Source organism: Cibotium barometz, chromosome 17 (genome assembly GCF_041138505.1).
Source record: "Cibotium barometz isolate CiBa-2024 chromosome 17, ASM4113850v1, whole genome shotgun sequence".
Lineage (NCBI taxonomy): Eukaryota > Viridiplantae > Streptophyta > Polypodiopsida > Cyatheales > Cibotiaceae > Cibotium > Cibotium barometz.
Window position 1 is genome coordinate 17,769,229 of NC_141062.1, and position 12,785 is coordinate 17,782,013.

Below are 12,785 nucleotides of genomic sequence, written 5' to 3' on the forward strand. Positions count from 1 at the left end.
CCTCAACAATTAACTGTACCACCTAATGACATGCCAATACTTACTTGTACTAAATGTGGGATTGATCATTTGATCAAAGATTTCCCATACCGTGTAAGTGGTTCTGCTTCCACTTATAACCAGGCCACCATCCGGACCATGTGTTTAACCTGGAAACATCACGCCACTGATGAATGTCCTGACATGAGCCCAAGCCACAACTAGGGGACAAAGGGAAGAACCCGGCAGATGCCACCACTTCTAGAACTCGCAAGAAGGAGGGTGAAAAAAGTGGGTAAAGATGACACCAGAGTCACAATTCAAGATGGATCTAATGTGTTGGCCGATCATATATTGAGAATTCCAAATGGGGAACTAGCATGGGTGTTGATGATGACCTCCCTATTGCTTGTTTATTCAAGCTAGACATGGTGCCCGAATGGAGCAAAGAAATATCAGATTATCTAGCTTATGGTTTTTCACAAGAACAACCCTTGAACAAAGATAAAATGTGTCGGCTTGTTAAGCTAGTTGCACCTTATCAATTAATTACTGGAGAACTATACAAGCTAGGGTCTTAAGGAGATGTGTGCATGAAGACGAATTTTTCACAATATTAGATGAAGCACACTCAAGGATAGCTAGAGGATATTTTGTTGGGAAAATTACAGCTCATAGGGTGCTTCAAGCAAGAATATGGTGGCCTATGTTGTTTGGGGATGCCATAAAGTTTGTTAAAAGGTGCGAAGAGTGTCAGTGATTTGCCATTTTGCAACAAAGGGACATGATGCCACTCACCCCTATTATTGTAAGACAATCTTTTGAGAAATGGGGAATTGATTTTATTGGACCTATTAGTCTAGCAGCACATCCATCACAAGCCCGATACGTGATCATGGCCATAGACTATTTCACGAAATGGGCAGAGGCCAGAGCCTCTAAGCAAGCTGATGCATGAACAATAGCTAAGTTCTTGTATGAACAAATCATTTTGAGATTCGGCTGTCCATTAGAATTAGTCTCAGTGATAGCGGTTCACCCTTCATTAATGAGGTGATTGATCACTTACTTGTTGGATTCCTTGTAGTCCACCGGAAGTCGTCCCCTTATTACCCACAGGCTAATGGTCAAGTGGAGAGTACAAACAAGATTTTGTGTACTGTATTGAAAAAAACATTAGAAGCAAGTCAAATGGATTGGGAACATAAGCTAATGGCAGCTTTATGGGCATATCGAATATCGTATAAGGTAGCGACAGGATATACTCCCTTCCATCTAGCTTATGGTGTTGAAGCGGTAATGCCTATGGAGTACCTAGTTCCAAGCCTGAGAATTGTAGTGCAAGAATGATTAACTGAGAATGCATTAGCTGAAAGGCCAGTTGACTTAGAGAAACTTGATGAAACTCAACTAATTGCATCACATGGTCTTATGGTCAAAAAATTATGAAGAAAACGTTGGTTTGACAATAACCTGAAACAAAAGGAACTAGAAACGAGGGACCTTGTCCTCATGTATGGTGTAGGAAGCACCAGAAAAAACAAACTCAAGTACAAAGGATTAGAACCTTTCTGAGTGTCTGAAATCACACCTCAAGGGTTGGTTAGAATTGAAACAATTGAAGGTGTATAAATGGAGGGTTGCGTCAATGGAAGCAAGCTTAAAAAATATTTTGGACCACTGACCCAAGAGATGCTCATGCAAGAGCATACTCCAGAAGAGGATATTGCATGTGAACATGGTTTCACTAACCCTCCTTGATAAGGCTAAACTGAACATTAAGCCAGCAACGGTTCAGGGTGAAAGTCTCTCAACTAAAAGTCATATGACAAGCATTGCATTAATAGATGCGAGATCAAGTCATAATCTGATCTCATATGAGACATGGGTAGCTCTAGACAAACCACACCTTGAGGACACCAACGTACAAGTACAAAGTGTGCACTTGTCAACTACGAAAGCTAAGGGATTTCTAAATGTTAATGTTTCCATCAGAAATAATCCCTTGGTTGGGAAGGTGTTTGTTATGGTTGCAGGATCTATGGAGGAAGAAATTATCTTGGGACGATCTTGGATTTGCACCAGTAATTGTAATATCCAATGGGAAAAGAGAATGGCACAATTAAACGAGGGCAACAATGTCATTTTCGTGCCCTTATGGATCCCAATAAACAAAGGAAAGCAAGCTATGATTGAGGATATGGAAACACCAAGGACGATAACAGCACCTCACATACTAGAGAAAACATCAACCCCACAATCCATACGCAAAAAATAGCCAAAGTCACCAGGTACTCAACAATGGGTGCCTAAGGGTCAACTTGAAAACTAGCTATACAATGATGCGAAGGGAGTAAAAAAGGGATAAGGGAAAAAAGCTCAAGGTACAGACAAGTGACAGAGATGGCCTTCAAATGTTAGCTAGTAGTATTCCAAACGAAACCGCACTCCACAAAGGTACTCTTGTAAGCAATGGATTCGTAAAGGAATTGCTAGCGGCACAAGGCTATTACTAGGGCAATACAACAATATGGGTGCCCAAATCCCACCCAAAGTCCATTGTTGCAAAAATACCTTCAGAAACAAAGAAAGGGACAATAAGAGCAACCAAAGCCAAATCCCGACTAAAACAAATGCTAGGAATGCATAAAAATTGGTGTGAAGAAAGAAGCTAATTCAACACGATGAACTAAAGATAACAAACCTGCCACTTGTACACCACCACAATAGAGGAGCTGGGCAATGTTATTGAGAAGAAAAAAAGAAAAGGTGCAACAAATGGACACAGATACAAATCCCAATCAATAGGATTCAGTAGAAGCACTCTTCAATTGGATGAAGGGAAAGATCAATTACTCTCACACGGAATTAAAACAATTGCAACAATAAATGCCCAGAAGTGCCAAAGTACCACCTTGCTTCCCATGGCAATAAACAAAAGGAAGTACAAAAGTATCCATTACTCAAAAGTGCATACTGTTACCATATTATAGTAGTGATGTGTGTGAACACACTTAGGACCGCCGGGGCACTTTTTCCCTCACTAGGAGGTTTTTTCCCCCGTGCATTGTATATACGCCCATTATCTTCTAGGGCTTGTAATCTTTCATTTTTGGCACTCATAATACACTACTGTGTTGTGCTCAAGCTTCCTTATCTTCTTGAAGTTGTGTGTGCATTCCTGCAACCCTAATTCCAACAATTGGTATCAGAGCAGGCTTCCTCCTCCCGGGCAGCATCACCGGCACCTGCCGCTTCATCTCCTCCGATTGCAACGAGGTTTCACGAGCGCCTGCAGGTTAGTATATGCCGTGGGAGAGCCCATAGGGCTTGGTCGTTTCAGAATTTTGATCTGAAGTCATTTCGCCCTCCGTTTTTGCATTCCAAGTACTGCGCAGGCAAAATCGTCCTACTGTGCAGATTTTCTGTCAAGATTAAAATCTGCAGGACAGGTGCCCATTCGTCTGTTTTGGGCTGTGCTATATAGCACAGGTCGATTTTATACAGGTTTACCTCTTGCAGACAGCATTTACATCTAGTAGTACAGTCATTGGCCATGGCTGACAACAATGATGTATTCCGCATGTTGGCTGCTGAGGATAAGTTGGATGGCACCAACTATCCATTGTGGGCATATATGATGCGACATGTATTGGTAGCAAAGGGGTTATGGAATATTGTGCAGGGTATTGATGCACGTCCTATTGTGGCTGGGAATGCTGCAAACACATCAGAAACAGGTACTGTTGATGATGGTGCAGGCACAAGTGCTGTAGCAGCTGTTCGAGAACCACCACTTTCAGCAGAGCAGATTCGTTGGGATGGTAGAGATGCGCAGGCTCATGCCTTGATTGCGCTGTCTGTCAAACGTACCATTATCCCACATATTCGCTCCTGCAGGACTTCTAAGGATGCTTGGGATGTACTTGCCACATTGTATCAGGCAAGAAATGAGGCTCGTGTTGCTTATCTCCGAAAACAGTTGGAGAATGAGCATATGAACGAAGGTGATTCTATGGATAGCTTTTTGACAAAGATCAAGGATTTCAAAGAGCAGCTCATTTCTGCAGATGAAATCCTGTCAGACAGTTCACTTGTGCAGACTGTTTTGAATGGTCTACCAGATTCTTATCAGGGTTTTGCTTCCACTCTTCGCTTGATGATGAAAGGCAATCCCAATGCCTTATCATTTGAGGAGTTAGTTTCTGTTTTGCTGCAAGAAGACCAGTCAAGGCAAAACAGGAATAGTATGCGTGTCGCAGATCAAGCTTTCGGTGCTAGTCAGAGAAGCGGGAAAGGTAAAGCTGGCTTTTCTTCTAGTAAGCAGAAATCTGCAAATGCTGCGCAACCAAAGAAGGAAGACAAAGATGAGAAGAAGGGTGACAAACAGAAGACATTTTGCAAGTACTGTAAGGGAAATGATCATGTCATCAAAGCGTGTCCTAAGCTGGCTGCGAAAGAGGCTAAGAAGAAAGAGGCTGGTATGGCTGTTGCAGATGCCTCTCCTTCTAACAATGAATCTGCTAATGTTGTGCTAGATACAGAATGGGCATTCAATGCGCAGTGCAGTTATGACCCATCTTTGCATGACACATGTATGTCTGCAGTAGATTCAGATGTATGGTACTTTGACAGTGGTGCCACTAAGCATATCACCTCGCAGCGCAGTTTATTCACTTTCCTTGAGTCTGCTCCCACAGGGAATACTGTCACTTGTGCCAATAACTCCTCTTATCCCGTTAAAAGAGTTGGACAGATTGTGCTGAATGTTGCAAATGGCAACACCTTTACACTTTTTGATGCATTGTATGTGCCAGGGATCAAAAAGAATCTGCTGTCAGTCTCCGCATTTGCCAAAACAGGTTTGGTTGTAAAATTTGTGGATGACAGATGTACTGTTCATGATCTCTCTTGTGGTGACATCATTGTAGCATCTGGTTCACTATGTCAAGGGCTGTATAAGCTCAATATGGATGGCAAATGTGTAGAGGATTCAGCATGTGCTATTATGGATACGCAGGCTATTTCAAATGCAAAACTGTGGCATGCACGTTTTGGTCATCTGAATTTTGCAAGTTTGCTGCGCCTGCAGAAATCTGAAATGGTGTCTTCTTTGCCTAAGCTTGAGGCACCTGTCAAGCATGTTTGTGAGGGCTGCATATTGGGTAAAATACAGCGTGCTTCCTTTCCCAAAGATGGATCAGTGAGAGCTGAACGCAGATTGCAGCTTGTTCACAGTGATGTTTGTGGTCCCATGCAAACTCCATCATTTGGAAACTACCTTTACTTCGTGACTTTCATTGATGATTTTACCAGGCATGCATGGGTATATCCTTTGAAGGCAAAGTCCGAAGTGTTTTTGTGCTTCAAACAGTTTTTGGTTATGGCTGAAAATGTGTCAGAAAGTAAGATGGGCACCCTCCGTTCAGATCGAGGGGGGGAGTATATGTCTTCAGAATTTAATGCATTTCTGGCTGAGCGTGGGATAAAACACCAATGTACAGTGCCGTATACACCACAGCAAAATGGTGTGGCTGAGAGAAAAAACAGGTCTCTCATGGAAATGGCAAGATGTATGGTTAAGAGTCAAAGTCTACCACATGGTTTTTGGCTTGAGGCTGTCATGTGTGCCACTTATGTACTAAACAGGTGTCCCACCAAAGCATTACAGGTTGTCACTCCATATGAGGCTTGGCATGGCCGCAAGCCATCTGTTGGCCATTTACGTGTTTTTGGTTGCCTGGCATATGCATTAGTGCCTGTGCAACATCGCAGAAAATTGGATGACAAAGCTGTCAAATGTATTTTTGTTGGATATAGTGCTGAGAGCAAAGGCTATCGTTTGTATCATCCACAGACAAAGCGCATTTTGGTTAGCCGTGATGTTGTATTTGTGGAAGATGCAGTTCAGCCCTTGGTTTCATGTACTAAGGAGACAGATATCAGCTCACGTGATGTCTATGATACATTGTTGCCTCTTTTCAGTGGTGCACAGTCAAGTGCAATACCTCATGAGGCAGTTTTTCAGCCTATGCAGGTTTTAAATGATGGCACAGATCAGCCTATATCTGATGTAGATGTGCATGATGCACTTGAGGATGAGAGACAAGAGATTGAGGGCTCTAGGAATATGCCTAGATGGCTGGTGCAGACTTTGCGTGACAGCAAGTTGGATGCCCCTTTGTCTAGTCGCACTCGTTCTGGCTCTCATGGTGCCTCTTATGCGTCAGATTGTTATGCATTGGCTGTTTCTAGTATGTGCGATGAAAGTGAGCCTGTTTCATTTGATGAGGCACAAAGTTCAGAAAATTGGATGGCTGCTATGCAAGCAGAATACGATGCTATTATGAAGAATGGTACATGGTCTTTATGTGACTTGCCCCCTGGCAAGAAGGCCATTGGCACTAAGTGGGTATACAAATTGAAGCGTAAGCCTGATGGCACAGTGGATCGCCATAAGGCTAGGCTTGTTGCAAAAGGTTATGCTCAAGAGAAGGGCATTGATTTTGATGAGACTTTTGCTCCCACATGTTGTATGACCACTGTTCGTAGCATCTGTGCATTAGCAGCTCATAATGGTTGGAATGTACATCAGCTGGACATAAAGACTGCGTTCTTAAATGGAGATTTGCATGAGGAGGTGTATGTATCGCAGCCTCGTGGTTTTGTTCAAAGAGGGCAGGAAAACAAAGTGTGCAGGTTAAAAAAGGCTTTATATGGTTTAAAGCAAGCTCCACGAGCTTGGTATGAAAAAATACATGCATATTTGACTGCACATGGGTTTCAGAATAGTCCAACAGAAAGCACTTTGTATGTTAAACGTGTGGATGGTGTACATCTAATCATTGCTCTCTATGTCGATGACATGCTGCTCACAGGACCAAATAAGAGTCATATTGCTGATTTTAAGGCTGATTTGAATGCCTCTTTTGAGATGTCAGATTTGGGGCATTTGCATCATTATTTGGGGATACAATTTAAGCAGTGTGATGGAGGTATTGCTTTGTGTCAGACAAAGTATATTGAAACATTGTTGCGGAGATTTGGCCTTGAAGACTGCAAGCCTATTGCTACTCCAATGGAGACAGGTTTGAAGTTGAGTCTTCATGATGCTGGAGATCACTTTGATGTCACACTCTATCAGACAGCTGTTGGTTGCCTCATTTATGTATGCATTACGAGGCCAGACATTCAGTTTGCAGTCTCACAGGTGAGCAGATTTATGCATAGCCCAGGCATTAAGCATTGGCAGGCAGTGAAGCGTATCTTTCGCTATTTGAGTGGTACTCGGCATCTTGGGTTGTTTTATCCCAAGGGGGGATCATTGCCGCCAGATTTACATGCTTTTTCAGATTCTGACTGGGCTGGTTGTTATGACACACGCGTGTCCACGAGTGGTTTTTGCTTCATGCTTGGAAGCTCATGCATATCATGGTTGAGCAAGAAGCAGCCTACTGTGGCCACTTCTAGTTGTGAAGCTGAGTACAGGGCAGCTTTCACAGCTACGGTTGAGTGTGTGTGGCTCAGACGCCTTATGGCTGATTTGGGTGTTGGGCAGCCATCTGCCACCACCATCTTCACTGACAGTCAGAGCGCATTGGCAGTTGCGCGGAACCCAGTGTTCCATGCTCGTACGAAGCACATTGAGGTGCACTACCATTATGTCAGGGAGAGACTCTCTGCAGGAGAGATCAGTTTGGCTTATGTGCCAACACAGGATAACCTTGCAGACCTTTTCACAAAGGCTCTGCCTCGTGAGAAGTTCGAAGCTTTTCGCAAAGCTTTGGGCTTACTCCCTTTTGTGGATTCGTCCACATAGCTAGACACTTCCCTATACATGAGTGCTAGCTCTTGTTCACCGCATCACTCCAGGGGGGATTTGTTACCATATTATAGTAGTGATGTGTGTGAACACACTTAGGACCGCCGGGGCACTTTTTCCCTCACTAGGAGGTTTTTTCCCCCGTGCATTGTATATACGCCCATTATCTTCTAGGGCTTGTAATCTTTCATTTTTGGCACTCATAATACACTACTGTGTTGTGCTCAAGCTTCCTTATCTTCTTGAAGTTGTGTGTGCATTCCTGCAACCCTAATTCCAACACATACAAGGTAAAAAATGGGTTTAAATTAAAAAATGATCATTCACTTCATTCAAACAACTTTTGAATGCATAATTGAGTGTTTGAGCATGAAAGGTTTGTAGGGTATCAACCTTGCACACACACTCTATACAAAATAGTTCACGTCGTGAACTGATTCCAAATAGTTCATATTGTGAAACAGTCCAAACAATTCACATCGTGAAACGATCACTTTTTCTTCGACCAATCATGGGAGGCCACATGGCATACTTCATTAAGGCAGCCGCCCAGTTTGACGGCCGCGCCATAAAATTTCTTTCCCTTTTCGTGCATTCTACATTCGCCATTTTGCATCGTGTGTGACCCCCGTGCTTGCACGAGATTACATCTCCTCGCCTTCAATTTTCGACTGATCACCTGCCTGCACAATTAACATATCCGAGTTCAAGTGGGAGACTTTTCCTTTGCATTTTTTTGGTTCTTTTCTTGAACATAATAGAAATTGCATGATAGGAAGTTCATACAAATATAGGAGTTTATTTAATTGAATTAGTGTGTTTGATTACTTTCCTTGTCTGCATAAACCTGCATTCTCATCGTTTCACAAAACCCCACAATCACGTTTTGTAACTCACACCCTACGCTCTCACGGTACTACATTTTCACGAAATCTGATTGCTGCATACAAGTGTTTTGTTCCTTTGACCTAAACATGACATAAAACTACACTCACCAATTAACTCTCGAACAGGGTATATGCACAAACTGTTTCACGAGATTACACCCTGCACTTTCACGGTTTTAGACTATCTCATAGAAATACAGTTTCACGATTTTAGATCGTCTCATGGAAAAACATCTCACGGCTTTACACCCTGCACTTTCACAGTTTTAGACCATCTCACGGAAAAACTAATTCACGGGTTAAACCATCTCATGGTTTTAACCCACCTCATGATTTTAGCCCGTCTCATGGCTCTAACCTATCTCATGGAAATACTGTTTCACGGTTTTAGACTGTCTCACAGAAAAACATCTCATGGCTTTGCACCCTGCATTTTCACGATTTTAGCCAGTCTCACAAGTTTCGTACCCTGTCATCTCACGATACATAAACCTGCACTCTCACAATATACACCTTCTTGCCTAGAAATTCATACCTCCTTATTTGCTCACACCACTAACACACTTCTCATCAAATATAACCTTACACACACTTTAAAAGAAGAAGAAGAAGAAGAAGAAGAAGAAGAAGAGAAAACAACGAGGCATGTCACATGCTCTCACCTTGCAAGTCCCTATACTCTGCAGATTAGCCCATAGGGTTGCGCGTTCTCAAAAATTACATCTGAGGTCGTTTGAGAATGACCTTCTTCTCATTCTTCAAGATGTTGACCTCAGCTACCTCTAACCTAGAAGCCGAGGAAACTCTAGCAATGACACAAGCCAGTGCAACTGGATCACTAGTTAGCAAAAAGAAAAAACCCACAAGAGGCCCAAAATTAAGCTATTTGGGTCAGTACACACAAGCGTTCTATGGCTCCATCATAAGAAAGGAAAGTACAGACTGCTTATGGAAAGATAGCTCTGCAGTACCACAGCCCTGAGTGCTTGCAGATCTTGGAGGATGCAGAAGTCAAGGACAAACTAGAGAAAGTTGGCCTAGGGCGAATGGCAAAATTTCTCCCCCGAACCATCGATACAGAATTGTGTGCGGAGTACCTCAAGTCCTACGACAATGCCACTAAGAGGGGAAAGGTGACCAAAGTAGATGGAACCACAAAACATGTATTTATCTCAAAATATTTTCTACGAGAGACCCTATAGTTACCACCATCTCTTAAAATACACTCTCACAATTACAAAAAGATGCCCCTACACTCCATGCTGAAGAAAAGTTCTTACAACTCCAACAGGGCTGAGCATGACAACATCAAAGATGAGGTGACCGAAAAAGCCTGCAGAGCCATGTCCCTCATAATGCAAGTAAAGCCAGTGAACAGATACAACAAGGTTCCCCTTAACAAGATAGCCAAAGTACATGAAGAAAAATAAGATGACTCGGCATGGTATATCCATAGAGAAATAGAGAATTATCTGAAGGCACACTAGTCAAAGGTATGCAATCCATACTTGATGACAAAGGTGCTGAATCATATAGCACAGCAACCTCTTCTAGATCCAAAACAATAAGAACAGATGCAACTAGCAATACATATAGCACCACCACCACTTACCTCTAAGCTGCAGGAAGGACAAGCCTTATTGATGGACACAAAGGAAATCATGAAGGAGCTTAAAAAAGGAAGAAAGAAGGAAATTGAAAGGAAGATGAGGGGAATAATGCCTAATGTTGCAGAGGAAACACAAAGAATAGAGGCCAAGAGATTGCATCTTACCAGGAGGTACTGGGGCAGCGGGATCAACACCTCTAGAGGGGATGGTAGCAAAGACACATCAACAAACCCCACCTCCAAGCTTGGCACAATTAGTTTTCAAAAACCTTTCCCCTCTTTAGAATTTAACAATGTCAGATACACCTACTTTCGCTGAGTTGCATACAGAGAGAGCCACTCAACAGGAAAATTTGCTAGAAGAAGAGCACCAAATCCAAGAAGAAGCCACACCATTACAAGAAGGAATCTCAAAAGAACGACTGGATATAGGGGAAAGTGACAAAGAATTGAGGAGACACCAAGCCCCAGCAAGTGGTAACGTTTGGATGATGTAGAGGGGATTCCAGAGACGTCTTTCCTTCATAACATGGATTACGACAAATTCCTTCATGAGGCTATGGAACGCCTGGACGGTCTCTTATAGTTGCCACACTCTGGATTGGAAGAAGCATTGGAAACAAGTGCTTCTCTTTGGGAACAAGAGTAGAGGGTATGGCAATGCCATCTCTTAACCACTCATATGCTTCATGACAGAAATACAACACTATGGAAGCAGGTCCGGGATGCAACCAATCAAGTCCAAACACTCCAAGAGCATTTAAGAGCAGCAGAAACAACATACAGAGATGTAATCTTAAAAGGCTTAAAGGCTTCCGAGGAGCAAGAAGTGAGATATCAAACGAAAATAATAATCTTGTTCTCAGCCAAACCTTGGTACAAAGAATTAAGGAAAATACAGACTTGAAAGTGCAATTGGAGCAGGAAAAGGAACAGATTCAAAGAGAAGTGTCACACAACAAGGAACAAGCAAGCATCCACGCTTAGCTATAGGAGTTCCAAAATACCTTCCAGGATAAGGAAGAAGAACTACAAGGCAGCTTGAAATCAATATCCACCGTAGCCCTTAAGAATGATGATCAAAGAGTGCTCCAACTTCAACAAGAAAGAGAACAAATCAATAAAGTAAATGTAGGAAAAGTACGAGCACTAAATGAGACCATCAACACCAACAAAAACTTAGAGATGTAGAAGTTGATGGACACACACAAAGAGGAAATGCTATAGATTACCCAATAGCTCCAAGCTAGTCAAAGCCTTGGCCCACTAAAAGGCTTCAAGATTGTAGAGGCTCAAGGAATGAAAGTTGCGGCCATACGAGCACAGGAGGGAGCAACAAGATGCTTTGAAGAATTGGATGCTACAAAAGAATGGTGCGAGAGACCAGCATATCAGATCTTCTCACCACCAAGGATTCTCGAATACAAGAATTGGAGCACCAGTTGTGTGGCAATCTAGGAACGCAGCCAAAAACAAGAGCCTACCGCCGATGCGTTGCAACTACTTCTTGAGTGAGCCTCAGACCCTTCCTCAAAATTTGACTCTCTTTTTGTCTACACTAACACTAAATGTGGCATGACATACAAAGTTGGCAAACCCACACTTGGCAGATCCACTTGAAATTAGAATTGTTACATTCATGAGATTAGTTACTACTCCCGCAGGTGGAGAAAGGCAAATCCAGTCCATACACAAGGGGGATATACAGCCATTGTCACAAATGAAGCCAACCCCAAACTGGAAGATTTTGGTATACAGGTAGCATAGAGGAAAGAGTATCTGACTATTCCAGAATATAGTCATCTCAGTATATGTGTGCGCCGCTAACACAGAGAGTGGACCCTTTGTATATGCCCGTGAAAAGAAGGTGCACACGATTGGAGTTTAAGAGGCAAAGCAGAGGGATTCACATGCCTGCTACAACTTTCCTTTATTCTTGCCAACAACATTTATAGAAATAGGACAGCAAAGGAAGCAATCGCTAACTTGGATACATTCATGGCACTGCATCCCAGACCTTGCTGTTGTCGCTAGTGTCCGATTTTTGAAATTGATCATCATGGTCCTCATAGATCAACCTAAAGAAAGGTATGATGGATACCCTAGTGATAGAGGCATGATGTTATATTATCATCACCTAAGGTGTCTATCCACCTAAATGCATGTAAGATTCGAAGATATGGTCGACACCGGGTTCTGGAGATCACACTTTGCAGTCACAAGAACCCTGAAAAAGCTTCAATCATGTCGGAACTTCTATCATCCCATGAGTTCAACGATGAGGTCTTTAGACCTCGATGACAGGAGAGAACCTACATCAGGTAGGGGGGATGTTAATCCCATTTTGGATTAACAAATATGCTCCTCCAATCAAGGAAATTAATAAGTGTCATTCAAAGGCACTATAAAAGTTGTACATTATGAGATATTGGCTACCCAAGGCCTTCGTTAGTAAGTTTTGGGCACCTAAGAGTGAATAAGGGCCAAT